The sequence below is a fragment of the Rattus norvegicus genome, chromosome 9, assembly GCF_021556685.1.
Source record: "Rattus norvegicus strain SHRSP/BbbUtx chromosome 9, alternate assembly SHRSP_T2T, whole genome shotgun sequence".
Lineage (NCBI taxonomy): Eukaryota > Metazoa > Chordata > Mammalia > Rodentia > Muridae > Rattus > Rattus norvegicus.
The window spans coordinates 62,873,515-62,897,580 of NC_141542.1; the positions used below are offsets into that span (position 1 = coordinate 62,873,515).

General features: G+C 37.6%; 1 long non-coding RNA gene across 2 annotated transcripts in view; it reads right to left on the reverse strand.

Moving 5' to 3' along the window:
• Positions 1-9,312: 9,312 nt before the first annotated feature.
• The window catches only part of LOC134480367 (uncharacterized), a 160,694-nt gene continuing 145,940 nt past the window's right edge, over positions 9,313-24,066 (reverse strand). Inside the window, exons 3-4 of one of the 2 annotated variants that reach the window (XR_015629495.1) lie at positions 11,750-11,833; positions 9,313-10,975 (exon numbers count right to left, since the gene is read on the reverse strand). This is a non-coding gene — a long non-coding RNA (uncharacterized LOC134480367). The remainder of the gene's footprint in view (positions 10,976-11,749; positions 11,834-24,066) is intronic. The other variant, XR_015629496.1, reaches the window with a different exon arrangement.

A 24,066-nucleotide genomic window follows, 5' to 3' on the forward strand; every position in this document is an offset into this window, starting at 1 on the left:
CCCACTCATTCCTACCTCAACACCCTGGCATTCCCCTACATTGGGGAATTTCCCAAAATTACCATTCTGACCACACCTGGGCCAGGACTTACTGTGTCCCAGGCTGACCTTGAACTCAGGTATCTGCCTACCTTTGTATCTCCTTACCTTGTATCTTTCTGACAAACTGGCTTATTAATGCAGCTGCCTTCATTCCTTTAGATTACTGTGAAGGACCCTAGGGGCTTTGGTAAGTCTTACAATCACCTACCTTGGGTCAAGGCTAGGCCAAGTTCCATTCTCCACCTACAGGACATTCTCAGAATGTACTGACTGATGCTTGCTAGCCAATAGATTTAAAGGTCAATATGCGTAACCAATACATTTTAACTGTAACCTTGCTCATATAACTTGTGCCCCTAGAAAGTATAAAAACTACGAACATTATTACATAAACAAGCCCCTTATGCCCGCAGTAGCCATCAATACTCATGGGCTCTCACACTGGAGCCCTGCCCAAAGGGCAGGAACCATGTCACTCTGTTCCCCCTAGGGCCACTCCAGACTCAGCAGTATACTACCATGCCTGGGTCCGTATGGACTCTAGGGAGCCCCACCTGGTCTTCATGCCTGCATGTCTTTACACTTGCATGGCAAAGTAAATGGTTTACTTATGGAGCCATTTCTCCAGCCCATGACACCTCCATTTTAAAGACATCTTTTCCTCCATTCCCCTGAAGACACAGCAGCATATAGGCATCCCAGGAGGACCACTGCACATGGGGCAACTGGTAATAACCCTCCTGAAGTCCCAGAACTGCCAGTGGGGCACAGTGGACACAGGACCCATCACTCCCCAAAACCCCTTCACCCCTAATTCCACTCCCCTTCAGGCTGACACCATCTGCTGGAGCAGACTGCCAACTAGTCTGCTCCCCTGAAGACACCACAACCTACAGGCATCCCAGGAGATCCCCTACACACAGAGCAACTGACACCACAGCTTAGAGGCATCCCAGGAGTTCCTCTGTATACCAGGTAACTGGGGAACTGATACCACACTCTGAAGACTTCCCAAGGGTTCCAAGGCATGTAGAGCAAATGACCCAACTGACTGGAAAGCCTCCCTGGAGTTCTGTTGCACACAGAGAAACAGAAACCACAGTCCATAGGCCCTACTGGAGAACAGTTTCACACAAGAAAACAGTTTGACTCCTCTGAAGCCCCAACAGTTTGAAGGCCTACCAGGAGATCTGCTGGGTGCAGCCAGGGCAACAGATTCACAGTTTCTCTACCACTCTGAAGAACCCACAGTCAGAAGATCCCACAGAAGGTCTGCTACAGCTAGGGAAGCAGGCCGACCAGAAAACTTGAAGCAACTTCAGGGACAAAAGAGGCGGGCTCCAGACAGAGACACCCAAACCAGCAAACACCAGGGATAACCAGATGGTGAGAAACAAATATGCAAGACCATGAGCAACAGAAGCCAATATATATGGGCATCATAAGAACCCAGTTCTTCTACCACAGCAAGCCCTGAATACACCCAAAACACTTGACAATCAGAAGACTGACCTAAAATCCTTGCATGAAGATAGTAGAGTCATTTAAGGTGAATATAAATAAGTCTCTGAAAGAAATACAGGTACATAGGTAGAAGCCATTAAAGAAGAAAAAAATAAATCCTTTAAAGAAATATAGAAAAACACAATCAAACAGGTGAAGGAATTGCATAAAGCAGTCTAAGACCTAAACATGGAAGTAGAAACAATAAAGAAAACACAGAGTCAACCCTGGGAATGAAAAACCTAAACAGATGGTGTAAGTATCACCAAGAGAATACAAGAGATTCAAGAATCTCAAGTGTGGAAGACATTGTAGAAAAGATTGACATGATTGTCAAATAAAATTCAAAACATAAAAAGCTCCTAGCCCAAAACATCCAGGATATCTGGGATACAGTGAAAAGACCAAATCTAAGAATAATTGGAATAGAAGAGAACAAATATTCCCAGCTCAAAGAACCTGAAAATATCTTCAACAAAATCATAGAAGAAAACTTTCCCAATATAAAAAGATAACCAAAATTATACAAGAAGACCATAGAACACCAAATAAATGGAACAAGCAAAGAAAGTCCTTTTGCCACACAATAATCAAAACACTAAATGCACAAAGCAAAGAAAAGATATTAAAAGGTGCAAGGGAAATTGGCCAAGTAACATATATAAGGCAGACTATACGAATTACACCAGACTTCTCACCAGAGACTACGAAAGCCAGAAGATCCTGGGCAGATCGTCATACAGACTCTAAGAGAACACAAATGCCAGCCAGTGTATTATATTCAGCAAAACTCACAATCAACATAGATCAAGAAACTAAAATATCCCAGGACAAAGCCAAGTTCAAACAGTATCTATCTTCAAATCCAGCCCTGCAAAGGATTCTAGAACAAAAACTCTTAATACATGGAAGTTACCTACATCAAAGAAACGACAAGATATTATCATCTCACAACAAAGCCAAAAGTAGAGAACCTCGTGCACATAATACCACCTACAAAAACATAAATAACAGAAACTAGCAATCATCTCTCTTTAATATCTCTCAATACTAATGGACTCAACTCACCTATAAAAAGCCATCAATTAATAGACTGGATATACAAACAGGATCCAACATTTTGTCACATGTAAAAAACACACTTCGATAACAAAGACAAACAGTACCTCAGAGTAAATGGCTGGAAAAAGGTCTTCCAAACAAATGGTCCCAAGAAACAAGCTGGAGTTGCCAACTGAACACCCAATAAAATACATTTTCAACCAAGAGTTATGAAGTGAGATGAGGAAGGATACTTCATATTCATTAAAGGAAAAATCCACCAAGAAAAAGTCTCAATCCTGAATATCTATGCCGCAAATGTAAGAGCACCAACATTCACAAAACAAACAAACAACTTTACGAAAGCTCAAAACACACACTGAAACCCACACAATAATAGACAATAATAGTAGGAGACTTCAACACCCCACTCTCACTAATGTGCAGATCACTGAAACAGAAACTTAAAAGAGACACAATGAAACTAATAGAGGTTATGAACCAAATGGATTTCACCCTAAAACAAAAAAGTACACTTATTTCTCAGCACCTTATGGTACCTTCTCCAAAGCTGAACTTATAATTGGGCACAAAGCAAGACAGTATCCAAATAAACAAAATCAGAAATGAATAGGAAAATATAACAACAGAAACTGAGGAAATTCAAAAAAAATCATCAGATCCCATTACAAAAGCCTACACTCAACAAAACAGGAAAATCTGGATTAAATGAACAGTTTTCTAGACAGACACCAGGTACCAAAGTTAAATCAGGATCAGACAAACCATCTAAACAGTCCTATAACCCCTAAAGAAATAGAAACCATCATTAAAAATCTCCCAACCAAAAAAAGTCCAGGAATAAATGGACTTAATGCAGAATTTTAACAGATCTTCAAAGAAGACCTAATATGAATACTCTTCAAATTCTACAAAATAAAAACAGAAACAATATTACCTAGTTCATTCTATGAAGCCACAATTATTCTGATATCTAAACCACACAAGGATGCAACAAAAAAAATAGAACTTCAGACCAATTTCACTTATGAATATCAATGTAAAAATATTCAATTAAATTCTTGCAAACCAAACCCAAGAACACATCAAAACCATCATTCACTACAAACAAGTAGGCTTCATCCCAGGTATGCAAGATTGGTTCAATATACAAAATCCATTAACATAATCTACCATATAAACAAACTAAAGGAAAAAAATTACATGATTTTCCCCTTAGATGAAGAAAAAACATTTGACAAAATACAACATCCCTTCATGCTAAAAGTATTGGAGAGATCAGGAATTCAAGACCCATTCCTAAACATAATAAAAGCAATTTGCTGCAAACCAACAGCCAATATCAAATTAAATGGAGAGATACTTAAATCAATCCCACTAAAACCTGGGATAAGACAAGGATGTCCACTCTCCCCATAACTATTCAATATAGTACTTGAAGTGCTAGTTAGAATAATAAAACAACAAAAAGAGATCAAGGGGATACAAATTGGCAAGGAAGAAGTAAAAGTATCAATCACTATTTGCAGATGATATGATAGTATACATAAGTAACCCCAAAAATTCCACCAGAGAACTTCTCCAGCTGATAAACAACTTCAGCAAAGTGGCCTGATATATAACTAACTCAAATCAGTAGCCTTCCTTTATACAAATGATAAACAGGCTGAGAAAGAAATTAAGGAAACAACTCCCTTCACAATAGCAACAAGTAATATAAAATATCTTGAGGGTAACTCTAACCAAACAAGTGAAAGATCTCTAGGACAATAACTTCAAGTCTCTGAAGAAGGAAATTGAAGATCTCAGAAAATGAAGAGATCTCTCATGCTCATGGATTGACAGAATGAACATAGTAAAAATGGCCATCCTAGCAAGGGCAATTTACAGATTCACTGCAATCCCCATCAAAATGCCAACACAATTCTTCAAAGACAAATTCTCAAACCCATCTGGAAAGGCAAAAAACTTATAATATTGAAAATATGTCTTAACAATAAAAGAACGGCGGGAGGAATCCGCATCCCTGACCTCAAGCTCTACTACAAAGCAATGGTGATAAAAACTGCATAGTATTGGTACAGAGATACACGTGCTGATCAATGGAATAGAATTGAAGATCCAGAAATAAAACCACACATATAGAGATACTTGATCTTTGATGAAGAAGCCAAAAATATACAATGAAAAAAAGAAAGCATCTTCAATAAATGGTGCTGGTCTAATTGGCAGTCTGCATGTAGAAAAATGAAAATGATCCGTATTTGTCACCTGTCACAAAACTCGAGTCTAATTGGATCAAGAATATCAACATAAAACTAGATACACTGAATCTAATAGAAGAAAAAGTGGAAAAGAGCCTTAAACTCATTGGAAGAGGGGGAAATTTCCTAAACAGAACTCCAATGGCTTAGGCTTTAAGATCAAGAATTGATAAATGGTACTTCATGGAACTGGAAAATTTCTGTAAGGCAAAGGACATAGTCAAAAGGACGAATTGCCAACCTAGAAACTGGGAAAAAAATTTTCACTACCCCCACATCCAATAGAGGGCTAATATCCAAAATGTGTGTGTGTGTGTGTGTGTGTGTGTGTGTGTGTGTGTGTGTATTCAAGAAGCTAAACGACCAAACAACACAATTTTTAAAAAAATGGAGTATAGAATTAAATAGAGTAGTCACAACAAAGGAATCTCAAATGGCTGAGAAACACCTAAAGAAATGTTCGAAGTCCTTAGTGATCAGGGAAATGCAAATCAATACGGCCCTGAGATTCTAACTTACACCAATCAGAATGGCTAGGATCAAAAACTCCAGTTACAACACATGTTGGTGAGGATGTGGAGAAAGAGGAACACTCCTCCATTGCTGGTGAGATCGCAAACAGGTACAACTACTCCGGAAGTTAATCTGGAGATTCCTCGGAATATTGGAAATAGATCCACCTAAAGATCCTGCAGTACCACTCTTAGGCATAAAACCCACAAGACGCTCCACCATGCCACAGGGGCGCGTGTTCCACTATGTTTAGAGTGGCCTTGTTTGTGATAGCCAGAAGCTGGAAACAACCAAGATGCCCCACAACAGAAGCACGGATACAGAAAATGTGCTTCATTTACACCATGGAATACCATTCTGCTATTAAGAACAAGGACATCTTGAGGTTTGCAGGCAAATGGATGGAAATAGAAAATATCCTGAGTGAGGTAACTCGAACCCAAAGGACATGCATGGTGTGTACTCACTAATAATTGGATACCAGTCAAAGAAAAAAAGTACAGAATACCCAGGATACAGTCCCCAGAACTCAAAAAAGGTTAACAAGCCTAAGTGCCCCAGTGAGAATGCCACAATCCCACTTGGGAGGGAGAAGAAAGCAATTACAGGAAGGGGTAGGGAGGGAGGAGGGAGGGGCCTTGGTGGGAAAGGAGGCAGGGAGGTGAAAAGCAGAGGATGATCAGGTAGTGGAAAAGATGTGAAGCTCTGAGGGTCAGCTAAAAGACTGGAAACAGGCAACCATGGGAGAAAGGAAGTGCGAGGACCCTCCAGATTGTACCAGAGACCTTGGAGGTGAGAGACCCTTAAGACTCAAAGGGAGAGACCTTAGATTAAATGCCCTACAGTGGGGAGAGGAAACACGTAGAGCCCACCTCCAGCAGAAAGACAGGTAATCAGGTGAGGGATGGGGTTGCCATCCCACAGTCAAAAAATCTGACCCATAATTGCTCCTTTCTGAAAGAACTTCAAGAACAAAAATGGAGAAGAGCCTGAGGACTCCAGCAACAGGCCCAAGGTGCAATCCAGCTCCTGGGAGAGGCTCCAAGGTCTGACACTATTACTGAGGCTTTGGAGTGCTCACAAAAATTATCATGATTGCCTTCTGAAGACCCAAAAACAGTTGAAAGAGTCAGATTTAGATATTTACACCCAACCAATGGACAGAAACTGGTGACACCTGTGGTTGAATTAGGGCAAAACTGGAAGAAGCTGAGGAGGGTGACCCTGTAGGAGGAACACCAGCAGTCTCAATTAACCTGGACCACTGAGATCCTTGAGACACTTGACCACCAACCAGGCAGCGGAACAATAACCTGGAGGTCCCAGGGAGTCTAGAAGTCTGATGAGGTTGGAGGTGGGGAGCAGGTGAGGACATTCATGGAAATGGGGTTGTGGGGAGGAGGTATGGGATGTGGAACAGAGGGTGGACCAGGAGGGGAATAAAATATGGAGTGTAAAAGTATTAAATAAAAAATTTTTAAAAAGATACCTTTTTCTTTCTAATTGAAACAAGGTGTAAAAGTCCAAATTCTTATTACTATAATGTGATGATTACTAGTAATATATATGATTATGAAGCATTAAAATCATATAAGCAACCTGAAAAGATGTTTCAGCAGCTAAGAACAATTGCTGCAGAGGGTAACAAATGCAGAAATCCATAGTCAGAAATAATGCACAGAGGGAAAGCTCTAGATGTGAAATCCCTTCCTTTGGGATTCAGGAAATCTGCAGAAGAAAAGATGGAAAGTCTGTTCTCTGTGTGTATGTATTATGACTTCCAATTTAGTGTTTCTATGGGATTCTTTAATGTAAGAATGAGTGAGTCTCTGAATCCATATCTGTGCCTCTTCTTGGGTGCTTTTCCTTTTGTTCTTTTGTTTTACCCTATTCTGATGTGTTAGTTTTTGTTTTTACCATGTATTATATTATATTTATTATATTTCTCATATCATATTACATATATTATATGTAGAAACCTGTTTGTGTTTCAATGAGAGGCAGAAAGGGAATGGGTCTAGAAGGGAGGGGAAGAGGGGAAGAACTGGGAGGAGTAGAGGAAAAGAAAACTATTATCAGAATACATTATATGAGAACAGAAGCTAGTTTTAATTAAAAGGGGAAAAGTGTTTTCTGCTCTTGCAACAGAACTGCAATCTGATCTTAACACCCTTATTAGAAATCCTCCAACTTCTTATAAGCTCCTCAGTATATGATACCCCAGTACTAATATATGGGTGGCCTCAAGTACATGTAGAAACAGACATGAATTTAAAGTTCTTAAATGTTTTTAGATCACATAAACCTTAGTATATCAATTCATTCAAATATGTGTTTTATCAAGAAGAATACTATCTATCTAAATATAAATAAACACTTCTCAGAGATTCAATATACTCAAATGTAATCCTAAGACATGACTGTAAAACACGTTTTGTTTTACTCTGAATTTGAAATCTTTATTACAACAGATTTAATCACATCATCACTGCAGTGTGAAAAGAAATAGACCAGATTCTAGAGGTCAGAAAAAACAACCAAAACAAAAACAAACAAACAAAAGAGCAAAAACAGAAAATGCAAACAAACAAACAAACAAAACATAATAGGTACCCAGCCCATGAAGCAGCTATCATACATTAACAGTTTACACAGCATATATTTTTCAAAAAAAAATTCTAATTATAATAAAAGGCTGCAAAGAAATATGTATGAAAACATGTTACCTAATGAAGAATTCCTTTAGCTGCACAGTAGCAACTTTTATTGATTGTACACTTACTACTTTTTCATTCATTGAATCTTATTCTGTGGTACAAGTAAATTTAAATTCACTGTGAAAAATATTTTCTATTATGGTAATTTATGTGATTTTCATTATGAAATCAATTTCTGTTGGCACAAAAATATGTTTCCAGATGATAAGGCAAAGCACTTTGGGAGAGTGATCACCAATTACATACTCCTTCCACTAGTCCATAAAAACTAAATTATTTGTGATAATATTTGAATTACTCCATAATATCTAATTTGTATATATAATAGTTTATTTACAACATATTATTTGAAGAGGATATTCTCTTCAAAACAGATGTCTTAGCTAATGATATATACCAGATTATTTTATTGAGGACAAGAGAAAGCTAGTTCTCAATAGATATTATTTATATGTATAATATATAATATATTAAATAGATGTAAAAATTATATGTTAAATATATGTTATATTATTTATCATATATGATATAAAATAATACATAAATTTATGTAATATATAGTAAATATTAAATATTATGCATAAAATATAACATATATAAATTTTAATATGATAATGTATTATATTAACATATGCATTACATATTACAATTATACATATTCACTTTTTACTTTATGTTTACTTTTTATACATGCATGTATAATTAATATATATTAAGTATGTAATAGTATATTATAATATATTATATACATATATAATTTACTTATAGTCATAATTCTGATCCTATGACTCCTGAAAATTTCAATCTGCAACTTCATAACTGAAACTTGCCCTTTAAATTATGAAGAACAGTAGTATGTATCTATATCTGTGTACACTGACGAAGATTTATGATGTAATATTCTTTTGGTGATTGGTTGTTTGATTGTGTTGGAGATTTTATTTCTCTTTTACCAGGAAGAAGAATTTGCAGCTGGCCACAAAATAATCAAGTGTCAGGGAACAATGTGGTGAGAAAGGGCAAATATGCACCATGGTCCAAGAGAGCTAGGTGTCAGCTTCAGCTGTCATAGCCAAATAACCTGGGCCAACACCTAGCCCAACTTTGGCCTATTCCTGTAGCTGAAGCGCTTGATCAGTCTCCAACCCTACTCCAAGGGACAACCACATCTAACACCATTCATTTCCAGCATCCCAATGGAACAGTTCAGTGCATCAAAGAGTTGAGTTTATTTCAATTAAGTAGGACTAACATCAACTAACTGTTTACACATACTAACCTATTTATCTGCAAAGAGCCCCTGATCCCCTGTGGACCAAAAGTGCCCTTGAGAGCAGAGAAGTTACTATCGAAAAGAGGAAAATGTACAAAAAAAGAAAAAAATACAAGAAAAAAAATTAGCTTCCTTCTGCAAGTGTGGCTGGGTGCTGTGCCATTTGAAGAGAAGAGAGAAGAGAACCTTAACTGAGGAATGGCTTTTATCTCAGCAGAGTGAGGACATGCTTGTGGGGCATTTTCTTTTTTTTTTTTTTACTGGGTATTTTTTATTTATTTACATTTCAAATGTTATCCCCTTTGCCAGTTCCCTGCCCATAAACCCCTATCCTATCCCCTTCCCTGTCTTCTATGAAGGTGTTCCCTCACCCAATCACCCATCGCTTTCTTCTTCCCTGCCCTGACATTCCCCTACACTGGAGATGGGGGTTACAGCTTTGGCAGGACCAGGGGCTTCTCCTCCCATTAGTGCCCCAAAAAAGCCATCCCCTGCTGCATATGCAACTGGAGCCATGGGTCTGTCCATGTGTACTCTTTGGATGGTGGTTTAGTCCCTGGGAGCTCTGGTTGGTTGGTATTGTTGTTCTTATGGAGTTGCAAACCCCTTCAGCAACTTCAATCCTTTCTCTAACTGCTCCAATGGGGATCTCGTTCTCAGTTCAATGATTGGCTGAGAGTACACCTCTGTCATGCTCTGGCAGAGCCTCTCGGGGACAGCTACATCAAGCTCCTGTCAGCATGCACTTCTTGGCATCAGCAATGTTGTCTGAGTTTGGTGGCTGTATGTATGGGCTGAATCCCCAGGTGTGACAGGCTCTGAATGGCCTTTCCTTCAGTCTCTGCTCCAAATTTTGTCTCCATATCTCCTCCTGTGAATATTTTTGTTTCCCCTTCTAAAAAGGACTGAAACAGCCACAGTTTGGTCGTCCTTCTTGAGCTTCATGTGGTCTATAGGTTGTATCTTCGGTAATCCGAGCTTTTGGGCTAATATCCACTTATCAGTGACTACATACCATGTGTGTTCTTTTGTGATTGGGTTAGCTCACTCAGAGTGATATTTTCTAGTTCCATCCATTTGCCTCAGAATTTCATGAAGTCATTGTTTGTAATAGCTGAGCAGTGCTCCATTGTGTAGATGTACCACATTTTCTGTATCCATTCCTCCATTGAAGAACAGCTGGGTTCTTTTCATCTTCTGGCTATTATAAATAAGGCTACTATGAACATAGTAGAAAACGTGTCCTTGATGTTGAAGCATGTTTTGGGTATATGCCCAGGAGTGATGTAGCTGAGTCCTCAGGTAGTCCTATGACAAATTTTCTAAGGAACCTCCAGACTGATTTCCAGAGTTGTTGTACCAGCTTGCAAACCCACTAACATTGGAGGAGTGTTCCTCTTTCTCCACATCCTTGTCAGCATCTGTTATCATCTGAATTTTTATCCTAGCCATTCTGACTGGTGTGAGGTGGAATTTCAGGGTTGTTTTGATTTGCATTTCTCTGATGACTAAGGATGTTGAACATTTTCTTGATTGCTAATTGATGTAAGGAGGACCCATCTCACTCTGGGTAGTGCTACTCCTGGGAAGAAGGACTTAGGCTGCATAAGAGAGATAGCCGAAAGAAACTGAGATTAAGTAGCATTCTGACATTGTTTCTATGTCAAGTTTCTATGTCAGTTTCAGGCTCTGCTGGAGTATTTCCCTTAGCTTCCCTCAGTAATAGGGTGATGAACTGTTACCTAGAAGTATATTACAAAAAAATTCATTTATCTCTTGCCCTTAGTGTTTACCAAAGCAGCTTAAAAGAAATTAGAATAATTCCATCCTAAGAACTGTGAGTTACAAAGTCATGTAGAAATGATTTAGTTCTCCTTGGTTTTTTGAACCCTACATGCTAACATTATGAATATTTTAATTCTTTTTTTCAAGACTGGTTTCTCTGTGTATCCCTAGTAGATGAATATTTATTTCTTATAGTAACCAAATATCATGGATTTTCTACAGAAGCTTCAACTCTAACAAATTTGTCCATGATTTAAACTAAGTTTCGAACTTTATCTTTTCACAATTCAAAGTTTACAAAATACTATTTCCTATATTTCTTATTTTGCCTTGTCTTTGTCTTTCTTCTCTGATTATAATAACAAAATGAAATGAAAGGATAAAGAAACCCAGATTTCACACCCTTGTGGCAAATGACCTCATAATTTGTTACAGAGTCAGGAGTTACAGTCTAACATAAGATTTACCCATTAGGTAATAAGTGACCATACAGAGTTTAAAATATATGTCAAGGAAAACTAGACTTGCTCAACTGCTAATGGCACTTCCTAGAAACTCTATTAAGATCTTTAGTGGTTAAAAATACCAACCAGTTTTGCAAGCCAGCCAATTGTCTTCTGGGCAAGATACACAGGGGTCTCAGGAGCTTAAAGCCCTAGTTGCTACATGAGAATCTACACAGGAGACAAAAGAGGACATAAAAGATTGTCAGACATAGCCCACATAGAACACAAAAAATATATGGAGGAACAAAGGTATGTATTTCTTTTGTTTTTTTACTTTTGCCATAAACATTATGAGACCACTAGTTCACAAAATATTATCATGTTTTAAAACTTCAGGTAATTCTTAAAAACTATAGAGTGTCAAAAATGCACATGCATACCATTTAATGGTTACTTTCATGAAAATCATGCCTCCTCATCAAGCTGCCCATAGACATCTATTCAAAACGTATGGCAAGTAGAGATAGTATTGCAAGATATCCTTGGAGAGCAGTGGCCAGAAGAGTCTTAGTCTGGTTGACCACTCAGTCTGTGGATAGCTCAGTGACTTCAAGATTCAGTCTCGAAAACAAAGAGGATCTCTGAGGCTATATCAAGGGTAGTTACTAATGTTTACTAGTAACTTCCAACTCTCTAAAGTAACTCAGGACTTAAAATTGTGGTGACCTTAAATGAAAATCACTGAGTCAAAGATTGGGAGTCAAGTGTAGAAAGAAACAAAAGATGTTTTCAATGAAGCTGAGATAAACAAAGCCACTACTGTACACTCTGCCCTAGAATAGACAAAAATAAAGTGGGACATTTTAAGATCAGACTTGAGTGGTAAAGGTCAGAGGAGACGTTTCTGCCAATGGCATTTGGCCAAGATAAAACAGAACAAGAGGAAGAGCACATGGGCTCTCTTTAGAATCTAAAACAGAAATCTTACTACGGAAGTGGAACTTCAGGTATGTAAGAGGAAAAACATGAGACCTGGGTCACTTACAGGCATTGATACTCCTCTAGGAAGCCTTCAACAATACAGCAGACATCTTTGTGTCTGTGATAACTAGACTACAAGACTGACAAAACAAGAATTCAGGTCAGACATAAATGAGATATTAATATACTGGTACATTGTATATGTACAAATACGCATATACTTTACTTAGTTAAAAAAATCCATTGAGTTCCTGAAATCTGACACTTTACCCCAACTTTTCTCTACAAAGGTAGTGAGAATAAAACACATTTTTAATATAATTCACATCAATATAATCATATGGAATTCATTCAGCATATTTAGAATGCTTAATTTCTACTTAACTGTGTAAGTGTTAATAAGAATTAGGGTGAAAACATTACGAGGTCTCCATCAAGATATATATGTTCAATTAAAATCATATTTCACACAAATTATCTTTAATCACTACACAAATACATTGTAATAATGTCTTAGGTAAAGAACATTCCTGAAAACCATAAAGGAAATAAGAAAAGTAACCACAAAAATAAGTCTGGAAAGACTCTTAGAAAAGTAATGAGCTTTACAGACTGATCAAAAACATCAAGACATTTGACATTTGAATAACCAGTCAGTCAGAAGAGACTTGGCAATTGGTCAAGAGAAATATGAATAAAAGTTCCTCTCCTCCATCACACAGTGCACTCGAATCCGATTATGGCTAGCTGGGTCTTGGTTTCATTTCTAAGAGTCCATAATTTAAAGATTTGGCTTTATGAACTGGCTTAGATTTCCTTTTCTTTCGGCTTAGAAAGCATGCAGTTCCCACTCACACAGGGTCTGGGGAAGACTATAATGATCATCCCATTCATCTACATTGGCCTTTACTTTGGCCAGTGGCTGGGGCAAAGCTGTCATGCCTATCATGCATTGCAGAGGTCGGAGCTTCCAGCCAAGTGTTAGGAAGCATACTCTGCTATAGCAACAGACTAAACAGAGGAAAAGGCAAAGTGAGAAGAGGAGAGAGCTTCCAAAGTCAAGGAATTATGGAAGTAAGACGTTTTCAAAGCACAATCACAGAAAATAAGAATCAAGATCATACACATCCTAATCAATAGCTCAGAAGTATAAATACTTATTTTCTACTAGTGTTTTACCAGTATTCCTTTTAGGAATTTGTTTGATGCTTTAACTTGTATCCATGAACTAAATATGCAAAGATTAACTTGAAAATAAAAATTCAAAAACAATTTTCAAATGCTAATTCCTTAAATAATAATGTTGGATTAATTCATCCTTTAAAAGCATTTCTGTACAGGGTTCCAGGTGGAAAAGCAAGTTTTAGCAGCACAGAATGTAAGTTACAGAGAAAAAAGAAAGATACTCTCTGTCAGGGTTCTCTCTTCCATATCCCCCCTCCCTGTTTTCTCTCTCTCTCTCTCTCTCTCTCTCTCTCTCTCTCTCTCTCTCTCTCTCTCTCTCTCTCAAACACACACACACACACACACAGACACAACACACACAAATATTAATAGTAATAACAAAATAGTAATAAAATAAAACAAACTTATTTTTCAATTAAAATATAATTACAGTTTGTCTTTCCCTTTTTTCCTGTAACTCTTTTCCTACACCCTAAATGTATAAATACACCAGCTCATTCTATATGATGCTACTTGTATGTATATAATTTCAGGACTAACAACTGGCTGTTGCATCCAGAATCAAGGAAATATCTCCTTACAGTAGATGGAGACCAGTACAAAACAACCTACAACTAATCAAGATGAAGAGAGCACTCAACAGTGTGGTACTCTGCCCCACCCACGTCTTCATACCCACGCCTAAGGATCAGGGAATCCTTGTAGAAGAGGGGGCAGAGAGATCAGCCGAGCCAGAGAACCAGGAAATATACTATGAGATTTTTGTCTCCTAAAAGCATCACAGAATCCATACCATGATATTTCAGCAACACAGCTGCCTGTCTAAGACCTGAACAAGAATGACACCAACATATTAACACAGAAGGGAGAAACCCCACAAGGCCTCAGCCTATTACAAAGAACTAAGGGCTAATAAGGAATGCTGAGAGCTAGAAAAATATTCCTCGATATCTCAAATAAAATTTAATAATTTTTTTAATTTCTTTATTTTTATTTTTGTGTGCATAAATACTTTGCCTACCTGAATGTATGAAATGCTCTTGGAGATCAAAGAGTAAATCAAGTTTCCTGGAATTGGAGTTATGAACATTTGTTAGGTAGTATTCTTAAACTCTGAGAGATCTCTAGCTCCCAAATTTAAAAAAGAAATGCCATAAAGCTATGGGCTCAGGATATTAACTGAAGAGAATGTTGGAAGTTTTCTTTTGTTTTGTTTATGCCCCTAGAAACATAATTTACATGGCATCTTCATTTAAGGGACTAGGAGTAAAGCAGCATATCTTGTTACATTTGCCAAAATGTTTCTGTGGAATGAGTATTTTACTGAAAGTTATCTGGTCCACCAAGAAAATGACTTTATCCAATCAAGTTGGCTAGCTGAAGCTGCACCACATTATTCCCATTATAGACAGCTTTGCTGTTTTTGTAACCCAGTGGTTTTAATCTATCCTATTCATTTATAAAAATACATCGGCACCTAAGTTTCTTTCTAAGTGTTTTATTGTTTTGGGGACAGAGATAACTATCTAATACTGGAGCCTTCTGTGTCTTCATTTTTAAAAATGACATCAAAATGTGTTATTTGGTATTTATCCATTAAAAATAATCAAATTCCAGATCTATTTTTCCACACTGTTTGAGACAAAGTCTTTTTAAATAAATTTTTAAAGAAATACATCACTGCTATGGCCTTCTGTCTTAGTCAGAATTAGGAATTCTTTTAAAAAGAATTATTATTACGGCCAAAAAATAGTTATCATTATATGTATAAGACAAGGCATCCTCTTCTCTTGCAATAAAACTTGCTATTTCTCTGGCCTCATTCTGTGGCAGAAGGTTAAATCATTTCCAGACTTTATGCTATTTTTCCATTAGGGCTCTGACCAAATTTTGTTCAGCATACTCCTCTTCTTAGAAATAAATTTTCAGGCAAACTATACAATCTCGAAGAGAAGTTCATAAAATTGATTTTTTGGTCTATGTAAATTTGTTATAAATGAATTGTTTAGAGAAGATGAAACTTAGCTGTAAGTGGACCTAGAGAAGACAGTGTGCTCTGCCAGGGGAGGCTCCAGAAAAGACACGAGACATTTTACCAGTTGGCCAAAAGTGAGCCATCTATTTTTAAGAAACAATATTTGTAAAAGAAATACTACTAGTAGTGGCTACACTGAGTGAATTTAATCTTCCATTGACATGTATAAACATTAGAGTAGACTCCACTGTTTGGTTCAAGAAGGCACGTTTGTATAAACTAGACATATGTGTTAAGTTAAGCATTGCAATGAGTCACTTAAACTTTTAAAGGCTTTGCAATAAGGACATTGAATATGATGGACATGCGTCTCCCTAAAAACTTATGTTACTCCAAAGCCAAACTCTAAGTTTATCTTAGGAATGTAAGGAGGGAGCCATGGATTTGGATGACTAACTCCAAACTTTACCACAGTAAGGAAATTCTTTTTGGCTCCCTTAAGCATAAAATCTTTCCAGTAATCCCTATACTGTGGTTGGAAAAAAATGATACTTTTACTAAAAAAAAATTAATTCCATACTTAAGTAGAGTTAATAAATCATACCTCATCTTTTCCTCTCTGAAATGGTTAGTCACAGGCTTTTCTTTTTAAAACCTCAATTTTCCACAATTTACTATAGAACAGCTTAGTGATGATCCTACTTTAAATTTTCTGGAATTTTAAACTCTAAATCTCAGAAGCAGATGAGAAGTCCATAAAGCATGTATAGAAAGCTGTGTGTGCTCTACAAGTTTGAACATATGGACAAATGTGATAGTTATTTAAGGAACTAAGAAAATTCCATTCTGTGCATATTATGACCACCAACTTGTGGAATGATTATAACATGCTTCTTGCCCAGAATACCATTGTAAATGACTGGGTGGTTCTCTTCTGTTACCCACAAGCCAACAGGAGGTACAAAAAGTTCTTTTTATAGTATCTTAAGGAAAGATAGATTTCAAATTATATGGAAAACAGCATGGATCATTTTAAGATCTTTTTACAATGTAAAATAGATTAGTGTTATGCTTCTGTGCATGAGGCAATGCAGAATACTAAACTGATATAATGAGACATATTATAATGGTGGAAAGTATAGAATACTTAGATTGTGAATATTATTAAATTCTTATTTCTTAGTACCACTTGAAAGTATATATATGGTTTTGGCCCATGATTTATTACTTAATTTCTTTGGGCATTACTTTTGCCAATGGCAATTGTAAACAAGTCATTGCCTCATATCTATAGAAAATTATATTATATTATTAAAGAGGAAAAATAAGGTATTCAAAGAGATAAAAACATAGGTCACCATCTCACATAAAAAAGAAATCAACGTGAAGAAGCACCCGCATCCTCATGATTACTGCAATATTCATTGCCAAACTCAAGAAAAAACAACTAAATGTCCATCAACTGATGGCTTGATTAAAAAAAATGTAATCGATATACACTAAAGGAGGAGATTCTGAAATTTGTAATAATTGAGTTAGATATTTCACTAAGTAAAATATGTCTGGCACAAGAATTTGAATATCACATGCTTTGAGAGGATAAATGATAGATGATAGATGACAGATAGATAGATAGATAGATAGATAGATAGATAGATGATATAGGTGATAGATTATTTTATAGATGATAGAGATAAATATATGAGAGAGATATGGTAGGTAGATTGATAAAGATTGATGATAGATATTGAAAGATAGAGAAATGGTATATATAATATAAACATAGGTAAACAGAGAAAGGATAGACACATATAGAGATAAGTAGATAGATTTATGATAGGTAGATATATGATAGGTAGATAGAGAGAGATGGTAGGTGATAGATAAGGTTAAAAATATTAAATACTGTATATCTTATATTACATATACATAAGATCTTAAAAATCAATAAAAAGGGAGCAAAACAGTGATTGACTTGAAAAGGTAGAAAATGAAAAGAAAGTTTGATCAAAATATTTTTAAAATTCTGTTAATAAAATTAAATTCAGGATATTTATTGTATACATGAGATCATTATTAATAACAGTTCATTGTCTGTCTATATAAATCCCAGGATAATAGATCTTAAGTGTTCTTATCTTTCAAAAGTATCTATACATTAGCTTGACTTAAAAGTTCCATTAGGCAAACATGTTGTTGTATAATTATAATAAATGGCTTGTCGTTTACCCCCACTTGGTCCGGCACCGTAGTGCCCCGAAACATCTGATAGATATCTTAATCTCAGTTAGCAAAGCGTCTCACTCGCTTTGCCCCATCCCATATCACACTGCCAAAGGCCTCTCTCTGAGCCTGGCAGCAATCTCTCTACCTATCTAGTTCCCAAGGCAGGTTTCCATGCCAGAAACATACATCCCAACTCGATGGTAGCCCAGTGCCTCTAGCTGCTGCACATGCTCTTAAATTGCTACAAGAAAGAACACACAACACAATAACCTTTGATCTAATTGATAAGACATAATTGCCCACCTAAACATACAAAGCCCTATACACATCCATTCCTGAAGAACATTCATAACAAACTGTAAAGGTACAGCGTGGAATCTTAACGTTAGCTTCCATGTTGTCAACCGGCGGCAGCTTCTCTCCCTCCCTTCTCTCTCTTCCTCCTTTCCATTCCAGTCTCCTCCCCTTCCCTCAAACTTTTCTCCCACCATCCTTTCTTCTCATCCAATGACAGGCCTCATTCTATCTTGTACCTGCCTCACCTGTGACATCATCCCACACAAACATATTTCCAAATTATGTTATATATGGCAAATGCACATTTAATTTGTCAATAAATAAGATTGCTGTGTGATGAATAAAAATTAATGGATAAATGATCCTAATATGATAAATTCTTTTAGCCATTCCAGATAGTTCTGGGACAAAACTAATACAAAATGAGGAATCCTCTCAAAGTATTTACAAGCATTTACAGAGTGCAAATTATATCATGAGGTTATTGTATCAGACAGCACATGGCATTTTATTTGTGGTATCCTGAACCTTTTCCATATTTTGACTGCAAGTTCTACCTTCTCATTTTAGTCTTATGGTTATTGATCGCTCACAACTGGCATTTACCTTTGTCACAACCTTATTATGCTATCCTTTGTTACATAACCAATTTACTCCAGGTTCTACTTTTTCTTTTTCATTTTTTTTTCTTTTTTCTTTTTTTCGGAGCTGGGGACCGAACCCAGGGCCTTGTGCTTGCTAGGCAAGCACTCTACCACTGAGCTAAATCCCCAACCCCTTTTCTTTTTCATTCTTTATTGATTATTTTAGTTATTAACATTTCAAATGTTATCCTGCTTCCAAGTTTCCCTTCCACAAACCTCCTGTCCCCTCCCTACCTCCATGAAAGTGCTCCCCCACCTGCCTACCCACTCTTGCCTTAGCAACCTAGCATTCCCCTACGCTGGGTCATCAAGCCTCCACAGGGCCAAGGGGTTCTCCTCCCAGTGATGTCAAATAAGATGCTCCTCTGCTATATATTGAGCTGGGGCTATGGGTACTCTTTGCTTGGTGGTTTAGTCCTTGGGAGCTTTATTGGGTCTGGTTGGTTGATATTGTTGTTCTTCCTATGGGGTTGCAAACCCTTTCAGCTCCTACAGTCTTTGCCCTAACTTCTCTATGGGGTCCTGCACTCAGTCCTATGTTTGGTTGCATACATCTCCATTTATTGGTCAGCCTCTGGTAGAGCCTTTCAGGGGACAGCTATACCAGGCTCTTGTCAGTGAATGCTTCTTGGCATCAGCAATGGTGTCTGGGTTTGTTGTCTGCAGAAGGGATGAATAAGGTTACACTTTTTAAAAAATCAACTTTTTCCTGGGAATCTCTCAGGAAGGCACATAATGTAAATGCAGAAACAAAGAGCTTTGTTGAAATGATGTTAGATGAACATTACCTTCCCTTATTTTCCTAGTGGAAAAATGCACCAAAGGATGTTTTAAAGTAAAAATAAAATAAAATAAAACACAAAATTGTGATGTTCAGTCTTAAAGTAGTTGGTGTTCAAAGTTAGCATAAAATATTATACTGTCTTTGGTCAGTTTAGCTAGTATTAAAAACTAAAACCACATATATAAGTAGTCTTCAAAGATTTCTGGTGGTCACTAGATGCTTGAGTCCATGCTTAATCATTTCTAGATTTATGTAATCAATGTTTGCTATTGGGTGGATCTGAAATCTCCACAGAGGCTGTAAAACCCTTAGGAGAGATGGCAGAGAAGCAGTTGTTAGATCATAATGCGCTTCAAAGGCTGATCTTCATTTGATTCCTCCATCATTCTCCACATCTTGACTGTTGTGATAAAAAGAATCTCTGCTACATGCTCATTATGCCACAAGCTAAGCTACTCAGCTATGCCTTCCTCACCATAATGAATGGAAAAAAACTTTTTTTCTGTTTTCTATTGAGTACTTGATCACAATATTGCATAATTAGCTGATATAGAAAATCAATGTTATAGTTGAGACTCAACTTGATGAAGCAGTTCTTAAGCTTTGGGCAGAAATTTGGAAATGGTTAAGGTTGTGGCAGGCTACAGTCAGAGTCTGCTGCAAACAGAACTTATGGGTCATACTGATCGGTGTTCTGAGTGATGGAGTTCTCACAGAAATGTAAGTGGTGAAGACTGTGCTCCATGGGATTAAGACAGGAGCAAGATCTGCATCAGGAATTAGACTAGAAAGCATTTATGTTACATTCTGACACAGAATTTGTATATAATTTGCTTGTGGCCTGAAAATTTAAGTGAGGCTAAACTCAAAAGCAATGGATTAATTACTTTTGTTGGAATAAATATTGAAATATCAAAGCATACAAGGTACAGTACTTTTTGAATGTACAAGAATGGGGAAGAGAATTGATATCATGGGCACTGGGGAAAATTTTCTGAACAAAACACCAATGGCTTATGCTCTAAGATCAAGAATCAACAAATGGGACCTCATAAAACTGCAAAGCTTCTGTAAGGCAAAGGACACTGTCACTAGGATGAAACACCAATCAACAGATTAGGAAAAGAGCTTTACCAATCCTACATCTGATAGAGAGCTAATTTCTAAAATATATGAAGGACTCAAGAAGTTAGACTCCAGAGAGCCAAATAACCCTATTAAAAAATGGGATCCAGAGCTAAACAAAGAAGTCTCAGCTGAGGAATATTTAATGGCTGAGAAGTACCTAAAGAAATGTTCAACGTCCTTACTCATCTGGTAAGTGCAAATCAAAACATCTATGAGATTCCACCTAACACCAGTGAGAATGGCTAAGATCAAAACTCAGGTAACAGCAGATGCTGGCAAGGATGTGGAGAAAGAGGAACACTCCTCCATTTTTGGTAGGATTGCAAACTGGTACAACCACTCTGGAAATCAGTCTGGAGTTTCCTCTGAAAATTGGACATTGCACTACCTGAGGACATAGCTATACCTCTCCTAGGCATATAGCCAAGAGATGTTCCAACATACAACAAAGACACATGCTCCACTATGTTCATAGCAGCCTTATTTATAATACCCAGAAGCTGGAAATCACCCAGATGCCCTTCAACAGAGGAATGGATACAGTGGTACATCGACAGTATGAAGTACTACTCAGCTATCAAAAACAATGACCTCATGAAATTCATAGGCAAATGGATTGAACTAGAAAATATCATCCTGAGTGAGATAATCCACACATGGTGTGCACTCACTGATAAATGGGTATTAGCCCAAAAGTGTGGATTACCCAAGATACAATCAAAAGACCACATGAAGCTCAGGAAGAAGGACCACCAAAGTGCGGACGCTTCACTCTTTCTAGAAAGGGGGAACAAAAATATTCACAGCAGGGGATATGGAGGCAAAGTTTGGAGCAGGGACTGAAGGAAAAACCATTCAGAACCTGGCCCACAGGTGGCCCATATAGATGCAGCCACCAAAACTAGATAAAATTGATGAAGTGCATGCTGACAGGAGCAGGATAGAGATGTGTCCTGAGAGGCATAGCCAGAGCATGTCAAATACAGAGGTGAATGCTAGCAGCAAATCATTGAACTGAGAACAGGGTCCCCTCCCCATTGAAGGAGTTAGAGAAAGGATTGAAGAAGCTGAAGGGGCTTGCAACCCCATAAGAATAACAATACCAACCAACCGGAGTTCCAAGGTACTAAACCACCAACCAAAGAGTACACATGAACAGAGTCATTGCTCCAGCTGCATATGTAGTATAAGATGACCTCATTGGGCACCAACGAGAGGAGAATCCCTTGGTCCTGCCAAGGCTGGACTTCCCAGTATAAGGGAATGTCAGGGCAGAGAGGCAGGAAGGGGTGGGTGGTTGGGTAGGCTAACATCCTCACAGAAGAACAGGGAGAGGACATGGGATAGGTGTTTATGGATGGGAAACTGGGAAAGGAGATAATATTTGAAATGTAAGTAAGAAATACTCAATAAAAAAATGCAACAATAAGAAAATAAATAGAATGCTCACTACATGTTTAAGAAATAGTGAGAGGGAGGGCGGCAATGGGGGGAGGGTTGGGAGGGGAACACCCATAAGGAAGGGGAGGGGGGAGGGGGATGTTTGCCCAGAAACCGGGAAAGGGAATAACACTTGAAATGTATATAAGAAATACTCAAGTTAATAAAAAAAAAAAGAAAAGAAATAGTGAGAAAATATCTGCTTCAGTTAAAAAAATCAACATTATTCTAATACTGCAAAATATAATTTTACATAATTTTTATAATCAAGATTTTCTATGCTACTAGTTTTTTTCTACACAAATGTCTTCCCCCCCCCCATCTTTATTAACTTGAGTATTTCTTATTTACATTTCCAATGTTATTCCCCTTCCTGGTTTCCGAGCCAACATCCCCCTAACCTCTCCCCTTCCCCTTCTAGATGGGTGTTCCCCTCCCCATCCTTCCCCCATTACCGCCCTCTCCCCAACAATCACATTCACTGGGGGTTCAGTCTTGGCAGGACCAAGGGCCTCTCCTCCCATTGGTGCCCAACAAGGCCATCCTCTGCTACATGTGCAGCTGAGCCATGGGTCTGTCCATGTGTACTCTTTGGATGTTGGTTTAGTCCCTGGGAGCTCTGGTTGGTTGGTATGGCCATTCTTTTTCTTTTTTTTTTTTCTTTTTTTCTTTTTATCTTTATTAACTTGGGTGTTTCTTATTTACATTTCGATTGTTATTCCCTTTCCCGGTTTCTGGGCCAACATCCCCCAACCCCTCCCCTTCCCCTTCTCTATGGGCTTCCCCTCCCCATCCTTCCTCTATTACCACCCTCCCCCCAACAATCACATTCACTGGGGGTTCAGTCTTGGCAGGACCAAGGGCTTCCCCTTCCACTGGTGCTCTTACTAGGCTATTCATTGCTACCTATGAGGTCGGAGCCAAGGGTCAGTCCATGTATAGTCTTTGGTCTACCCAAATGTCTTATTAAATATAAATTTATATGCATAGGTTTTTTCAAAGCATATCATTTGTAGGACCATTAAACCCTTTTCATTCGCTTTGCTTAATATCAGAGAATTCCTCACAATGGACAGCCTTTTGTTTACAAGGCAACAAACAGTAATCAGCTCTTACAAATCTGAAGAATGAGTAAGTTATGTTTAGATAACACAACCTTCCTAAGGTCTTATTTAAGAAAGTATGCATTTTTCTGCCAACTCTTGTTCATAATTGTAAGCATCTGTCTTCTTAGGCTGCATGATGAGCACATATCCTATTCCCCAAAGCCTGAAATAAAAAAATGAGCTCTACTTTACCTAACAAAGTCATTAAAATCCTTATCCAGCTTGTAATTTCAGAGCCTGTGCCTCAATAGAAAACTAAGACAAATGGTACCATCTATAGGGCTTCCCCCTACCCCCATACTCTTTCATTTGATGCTCAAAACAAAAACTATCATAGGCTAGGCAAATTGGAAAACACTATACTTTTTTTAGAGAGAAAAACTTGAAGTTGAGCTGAAATAACTGAATTTCAGGAGGTCACATACCACAAACTGCCACAGAGGAACTACCAAGATCCTGAGTCATTTACTCCATGTCTCCCCACAAAGCACGCTGCTTCTGATCAAGAATGTGTCTGAGACATAGCTTCTGGTTTATGGTTATGGGTAAAATAGAATGCTAAAGTTAAGAGAGCAGAGATTTTAAACATATGTATTTACAAGGAGATGACTTTTATCAGTTGGTTTCTTTTTTAATAAACTTCTCAGTTCTCTATAGCATTTCACACATATTTCTCATGTGAACTTGAGAATCTC